The sequence below is a fragment of the Ranitomeya variabilis genome, chromosome 6, assembly GCF_051348905.1.
Source record: "Ranitomeya variabilis isolate aRanVar5 chromosome 6, aRanVar5.hap1, whole genome shotgun sequence".
Taxonomy (NCBI): Eukaryota; Metazoa; Chordata; class Amphibia; order Anura; family Dendrobatidae; genus Ranitomeya; species Ranitomeya variabilis.
This window is the reverse complement of record NC_135237.1, coordinates 58,748,642-58,755,727: the sequence shown is the minus strand read 5'-3', so window position 1 is coordinate 58,755,727 and position 7,086 is coordinate 58,748,642. Positions and strand designations below refer to the sequence as shown.

The window sequence follows — 7,086 nt, the reverse complement described above, 5'->3', positions numbered from 1 at the left end:
ACTATACCCAGAAGATGTCAGCTGTCTTAGGCTGGTTTCACATTTGCGTTTTTTGCCGCAGTGTTTTTCCGCAAAAAAACGCATACTTTTTTTTCCTATGTTTAACATTAAAAACGCATGCTTTTTTTGCATGCGTTTTGCCGCGTTTGACAACGCATGCGTTTTTTCCATGCTTGCGTTTGGTTGCAGAAATGCAACATGTAGTAATTTCTAGAGGCGTTTATTTGCCGCAAAAAAACTTTTCACATATATCGCGCTGAAGTAAATATAGCTTTTTCTATTTATATTGGGTTTTCTAGATGATTTTGATGATTGGCAGCTGTCACACACTTCTCAGCATGCATTTCAAAAACGCAAATGCAGGAAAAAACGCATGTAAACGTGGCTTTTTTTTCCTGCATGCAAAAACGCATGCGTCTAAAAAACGCAGCGTTTGCACACGTTTACATGCGTTTTTTCACCACATGCGTTTGCGTTAAAAACGCTGCGTTTTTAAACGCAAATGTGAAACTAGCCTTAGCAGGTCTAAATCTCACGGTGCAGCGGTGAGTTCACTGCAGTTCACCGCGTAGCACAGGTGAGGAGATGATGGAGAACTTAATTTCTCCATCTTCTCCATTGTGGGAGTACGAGGTAATCGGACTGTACTCGATGTCATCCGAGTGCACTCAAATGTTTCACAGGCACCAATAGACTTGAATGGGTGACGGCATGAGAAAAAAATGTAGATCAGCACTGACCCATAGTATAGCATTGGTCCGTGCGCTATCTGATAACACATCAGATAGCACTCGCCGGATTAATACAGTGGTGTGAGTGATCCCTTAATGTAGTACTAGCCTCAGAAACACATAAGAAGCAGCCTTTATGTAAATGCCCATGTATACATCATATTAAAATCATGTGAGTCTGTGGATCAGCTGACTCTCCACAGATCCTGACGTTCTCTGGCTGTCTCCTCTTCTCCATTAAAAATACTTTTATGTTCAGCCAAGGTCACGTGTCTATGTTCAATATAATGGGCACATGTACTGTTCCTGAGCAGGGGCCCTCAGCTATTCAACCCGTACATAAACGATAGAGAACAAAAAAAACAATCATTATAGATATTGCAGAGTCCATCACAGTGGATATTCTGTGGAACTTATCCCTGGAGAAATCGTCGGATGCACCATATGTTCAGACACAAACGGCGACCATTATAATTCCATCTTTAATTGACGGCAATACAAATTCCAAATCTCATATTTTACAATAGCTACTTATTCAACTTGTCTTGTTAAATGCCGCTCTATACATTGATTGTTTTCTCTTTTTAATGCTGGTGTAGTCTGGTTCAAGCACCGTTCATCACCTCTTACATCGATGTTACCATAGCAACAGCTGAAATGTGATAGCTCGCTTTGTAGAAACTTCTCACTAGATTCACACATTTAGCTACTGTGAAAAAGAAATGGGTTATTATGAGATTTTAGCAGAGGATTTATTTTTATCTTTTCTATCTATCTATCTATCTATCTATCTATCTATCTATCTTATCTAATTTATTTATAAAATTGGACACCACTCTAAGTGATTCAGTAATAAAAGTCTGGATAGTTTATTCACCCACATGTGTAATACTAACTTCCTTTATACATATGGATGTTGGAGATTGTAAACGACTTTTGAACTTTGACCAGGAAATTGTCCTGGAGAAATCTGTATGGTTCTGGTTTCTTCTGTATTTTGACTCCATCCATACAATCCCAAAGCACCACTCCAATGTTTTTTCTTATTGCAGCCCCCAGACTTACACTCCGCCACTCTTTTGTGATCTTCCAGATCGCTCCAGTGTTTGACAGAGGTCACATTTTAATGCAAGTGTATCAGAGCCTCGATCTGACTCTCATAGATCTACACTGAGCTCTTGCGACATTGGCCAGTCAGAAGTTGTGGTCACAAGATGACATTGCAGGACTAAAGCGATGCCAAACAAAGGTGAAGACAGAGGTGGGTAAATATAAGGCCGGTGTCACACTTACCCACCTCTGTCTTCACCAGCCTAAGGGTACCGTCACACTCAGCGACGCTGCAGCGATATAGACAACGAGCCGATCACTGCAGCGTCGCTGTTTAGTTCGCTGGGGAGCTGTCACACAGACAGCTCTCTCCAGCGACCAACGATCAGGGGAACGACTTCGGCATCGTTGAAACTGTCTTCAACGATGCCGAAGTCCCCCTGCAGCACCCGGGTAACCAGGGTAAACATCGGGTTACTACGTGCAGGGCCGCTCTTAGTAACCCGATATTTACCCTGGTTGCCATTGTAAAAGTAAAAAAAAAAAACTACATACTCACCTTCTGATGTCTGTCACGTCCCCCGCCGGTGGCTTCCCTGCACTGAATGTGTCAGCGGCACCGGCAGTAACAGCGGTGACGTCACCGCTGTGCTCTGCTTTACGGCCGGCCGGCGCTGACACATTCAGTGCAGGGAAGCCGCCGGCGGGGGACGTGACAGACATCAGAAGGTGAGTATGTAGTGGTTTTTTTTACTTTTACAATGGTAACCAGGGTAAATATCGGGTTACTAAGCACGGCCCTGCGCTTAGTAACCCGATATTTACCCTGGTTACCATTAGAAAACATTGCAGGCATCGTTGCTTTTGCTGTCAAACACAACGATACACACCGACCTAACGACAAAATAAGGTGCTGGCCTTCTAGCTCCGACCAACGATATCACAGCGGGATCCAGATCGCTGCTGCGTGTCAAACACAACGATATCGCTATCCAGGACGCTGCAACGTCACCGATCGTTGTCGTTCTCGTTGGAAAGTTGTTCAGTGTGAAGGTACCTTTAGACTAGGATCAGGGACATTAGATTAAAAGAACCACATCAGCACTGAAAAAAACTAACTGCTGGTGTGGTGGTTTAATCTATATATGGCATAGCATAATAACTATAATGGTATATTTCCGAACTAATCTCTCAGTATCTTCCCTCACATAATCTCCGGTCTTCCCAAGACCTCCTCCTCTCCTCCACGCTTATTCGCTCCTCATCCAATCGCCTCCAAGACTTCTCCCGAATATCCCCCATCATCTGGAATTCTGTGCCCAACACAACCGGTTATCCACCACATTTGGATCCTTCAAACTGAACCTGAAAACCCATCTCTTCAAAGAAGCTTACAACCTGTAATGACCACACAACCACCTCAACACCATCGGAGCTACTGCAATTCCTGACCTGCTGTCTACTTCCCCACAATCCTGTAGAATGTAAGCCCGCAACATGTCTAACAGAATATCTGGACAACCCCCTCTAGTGATATTAATATTCAAAGTTTTGTTTGCTGAGAGACCAATTTGTTGGTAGGGCTGGTATGGAAGTCTATGAGGCCATTACTGTCCCTACATACTTATGCCTCCTATTTCATATGGAAGAATGCAGAGGCTTTTCCTATTTGTTTCCATTTGAAGCAACCGAAAAAATAATTGTACGTTCTGCAAGATTTCTATGTACATGCAGGGCCATATTTAGAGTTTCTGCTGCCCTAGGCACTTTTAGTGCTGCCTCCCCCTTTGGTGAGTATGACACTATCGGCAGTGACTTTGGCAAGAATCGCTGATGTGAAAGTCGCCTTTTGCAGCAGATCCGGCGTGGCCTAAAATTTGCCGTGGCGCACTACGCGCGCCGCAAACTTTATACCTCCTTCCCTTCTTCAAAAGTTGGGGGGTATGGTACTGCATTTGCCAGATCAAGGCAACTGCCGCAAATCCCATAGGGAATGAATGAGGCTGAACGCAGTGTTGCCGTAAGTGATCCGTTACGCGGCACATGCAGAAAAACTGCCGGATCTGCTGCAAAAGGCGACTTTCACATCAGCGATTCTTGCCAAAGTCACTGCCGATAGTGTCATACTCACCAAAGGGGGAGGCAGCACTAAAAGTGCCTAGGGCAGCAGAAACTCTAAATATGGCCCTGCATGTACATAGAAATCTTGCAGAACGTACAATTATTTTTTCGGTTGCTTCAAATGGAAACAAATAGGAAAAGCCTCTGCATTCTTCCATATGAAATAGGAGGCATAAGTATGTAGGGACACGTGCCCTCAAGTGCCTAGTGGCAAATACGGCTCTGTGTACATGTGTATTCTCCTCTAGTAAAATTATCAGCAGTCAGATGGATTCTACAAGACAGGGTATGAGGGTTGTGCAACTTATTACTACTGTAATAAGTTGCACAACCCTCATACCCTGTCTCGGAGAATACTGTATACTGTAAAGGCTGTGTGCAGCAGGATCTGTCATTTCACATGTTTTTGGTGCAAGACAGTCTTGGTTACTATAATAGATAGAAGTTTTAAAAGTGGGCATATACATTAGATAAAAGTAATATGAGAACGATCATTTCGCAGATGCAGTCCTACTCATTTTAGTCCATATTGTCCTTTACAGTTTTCAACCTGGCCATAAATGATACCGGGTGAAGGCTGAGCGATCCTCCAAATAAAAATGATACTTACTTTGTATAGATTCGGTATGTCAGGAGAAATCTAGAGTAGAAGCCAAATGCAAATCAGACTGGAAGTGCACTGGGGAGGGAGTGTCAATGAAATTGTTAGAAGTTGTTCAAGTGCACTGATGCGCCCCAGTGCACTAAAGCGCCCCAGTGCACTTCCAGCCTGATTTGCACTTGGCTTTTGCTCTAGTTTTCTCATTACTGGCACATCAGGTGTCTACAAAAAAATACATTTTTATTGGGAAACAAATACCTCTGCAGCCATACCAAAAAATGTAAATGTAAACATGTGCTGATAGGATCCCTTTAAGGTTTAGTGCAATTGAATTAGAGAACCCCTTGGAAATCAAAGCTACCTAATTACCTCTTCAATTGATATTTCATGTGTTTATGTGGTCTGTCACCTAATATGCATGTCTCTGTTCTGTTTTTTTTTTTTTCATAACAGAAAACCAGAGAAGACAAGAAAAATTGTAAGTGGGAGACAAACAAAAGTCATTGTTTTTCTAGTTTACGATACATATCAAAACAGATCCATATTAGTCTATACAAATTTGTTGCATTTTTGTCACTTTTCCTGTGCACAGATTTGTCACAAAACTTGAAGGGTTTCTTGATGCCAGAAAAGTGAATGAGAATCCTGAAGTCTCATGCGCATGTTGCTTATATTTCACTTGCAGATTTGGTGCAGATATAAATCTGCCACTTGTCAATTCTTTCAACATTTTGCCACAGATTTCACCCATACTAGTGAGTGGGGAAAAATCTGCAACAAAACCGCATGTAAAACAAAATGGTGCAGAAATTTCGGCAACAAATACTTACTATGTGCACATACAGAGGTGCATAAACACTGCGTGATTTTGGGGAACGAGATTTCCTAGGAATAATATAATTTTGTTTTGTATACAGGCTAACAATCACACCATAAATGAGGAAAAGGCTCGCTTATTAGGTAAAATTATCTTTTGGCTTCCTTGAAAGATTGGCATTCTCAGCTGCACATTATCCTGTGTAAACAGGACCTGTGCTGCCGAGAACACTGGCAGTCTATGTGCATGGAACTATCTATTGCTTATCCTTTAGTGAGCATGTTAAATGCTATCTGCCAGTCTAAACAGCTATTAAACAATTGGCAAATATGTGTCAATGGGCAGTCGTTTAACACAGCAGATGGCATAAAGTAAATGCACCCTTACCTTCTTTTTTTAATGTTCTGCTTCTGCAAGGTTTTTTTTTCTTAATATTTCCCATGAGACGTATAAAGGAACATCAACAGAGAGGAAGAATAACCTACACCTAAGCAAATTATTGAAATGATTAGAAGATGTGCTTGTTGGGTTATGTAACAAATGTTGGTGCTAAAAGCATGGGCATGATTAAGTGTAAGGAGATAAAGTTAACACATGGCCTTGGCATCAAAGAAATATGACAAGTGATGGCATTGCTGTAATTCAATGACAGACTCACAACCTGTAAAATCCAGCAACTTCCCACAGCCATTGAAAAGGAGTGGAGCAACATCCACAGGCCACAATCACCAACTGATCAACTCTACATGAAGGAGATGTGTTGCACTGCATGAGTCAAACGGTGGTCACACCAGATACTGACTGGTTTTCTGACCCCCAAACCTCTCAAGACTGTAAAGGCCCCGTCTCACATAGCGAGATCGCTAGCGAGATCGCTGCTGAGTCACAAGTTTTGTGACGCAACAGCGACCTCAGTAGCGATCTCGCTATGTGTGACACGTACCAGCGATCAGGCCCCTGCTGTGAGATCGCTGGTCGTGTCGGAATGGCCTGGACCTTTTTTTGGTCGTTGAGGTCCCGCTGACATCGCTGAATCGGTGTGTGTGACACCGATCCAGCGATGTCTACACTGGTAACCAGGGGCAGGGCCGCGCTTAGTAACCCGATGTTTACCCTGGTTACCAGCGTAAATGTAAAAAAAAACAAACGCTACATACTCACCATCTGTTGCCCGTCAGGTCCCTTGGTGTCTGCTTCCTGCTCTGACTGCCGCCGTAAAGTGAGAGCACAGCAGTGACGTCACCGCTGCGCTCTGCTCTCACTGTACGGCGGCTCAGTCAGAGCAGGAAGCAGACGCCAAGGGACCTGACGGGCAACAGATGGTGAGTATGTAGTGTTTGTTTTTTTTGGTAACCAGGGTAAACATCGGGTTACTAAGCGCGGCCCTGCGCTTAGTAACCCGATGTTTACCCTGGTTACCCGGGTGCTGCAGGGGGACTTCGGCATCGTTGAAGACAGTTTCAACGATGCCGAAGTCGTTCCCCTGATCGTTGGTCGCTGGAGAGAGCTGTCTGTGTGACAGCTCCCCAGCGACCACACATCGACACAACAGCGACGCTGCAGCGATCAGCATCGTTGTCTGTATCGCTGCAGCGTCGCTGTGTGTGACGGGGCCTTTAAGCTGCACATTTTCGAATGACCTTTTAATGTGGCAGCCTAAGGCCCACCTGTGCAATAACTATGCTGTCTAATCACCATCTGGATGTGCCACACCTGTGAGGCAGATGGATTATCTCCGCAAAGGAGAAGTGCTCACTAAAACAGAC

At 43.8% G+C, this 7,086-nt stretch overlaps 1 long non-coding RNA gene across 1 annotated transcript; it reads right to left on the bottom strand.

Moving 5' to 3' along the window:
- Positions 1–1,349: 1,349 nt before the first annotated feature.
- LOC143783429 (uncharacterized) lies at positions 1,350–6,571 on the bottom strand. Its single transcript, XR_013217163.1, has 3 exons — positions 6,482–6,571; positions 5,708–5,807; positions 1,350–1,440 (listed from the first exon to the last, which is right to left on the bottom strand). It is a non-coding gene; the product is annotated as an uncharacterized LOC143783429 (long non-coding RNA).
- Between the last annotated feature and the right edge of the window lie 515 nt (positions 6,572–7,086).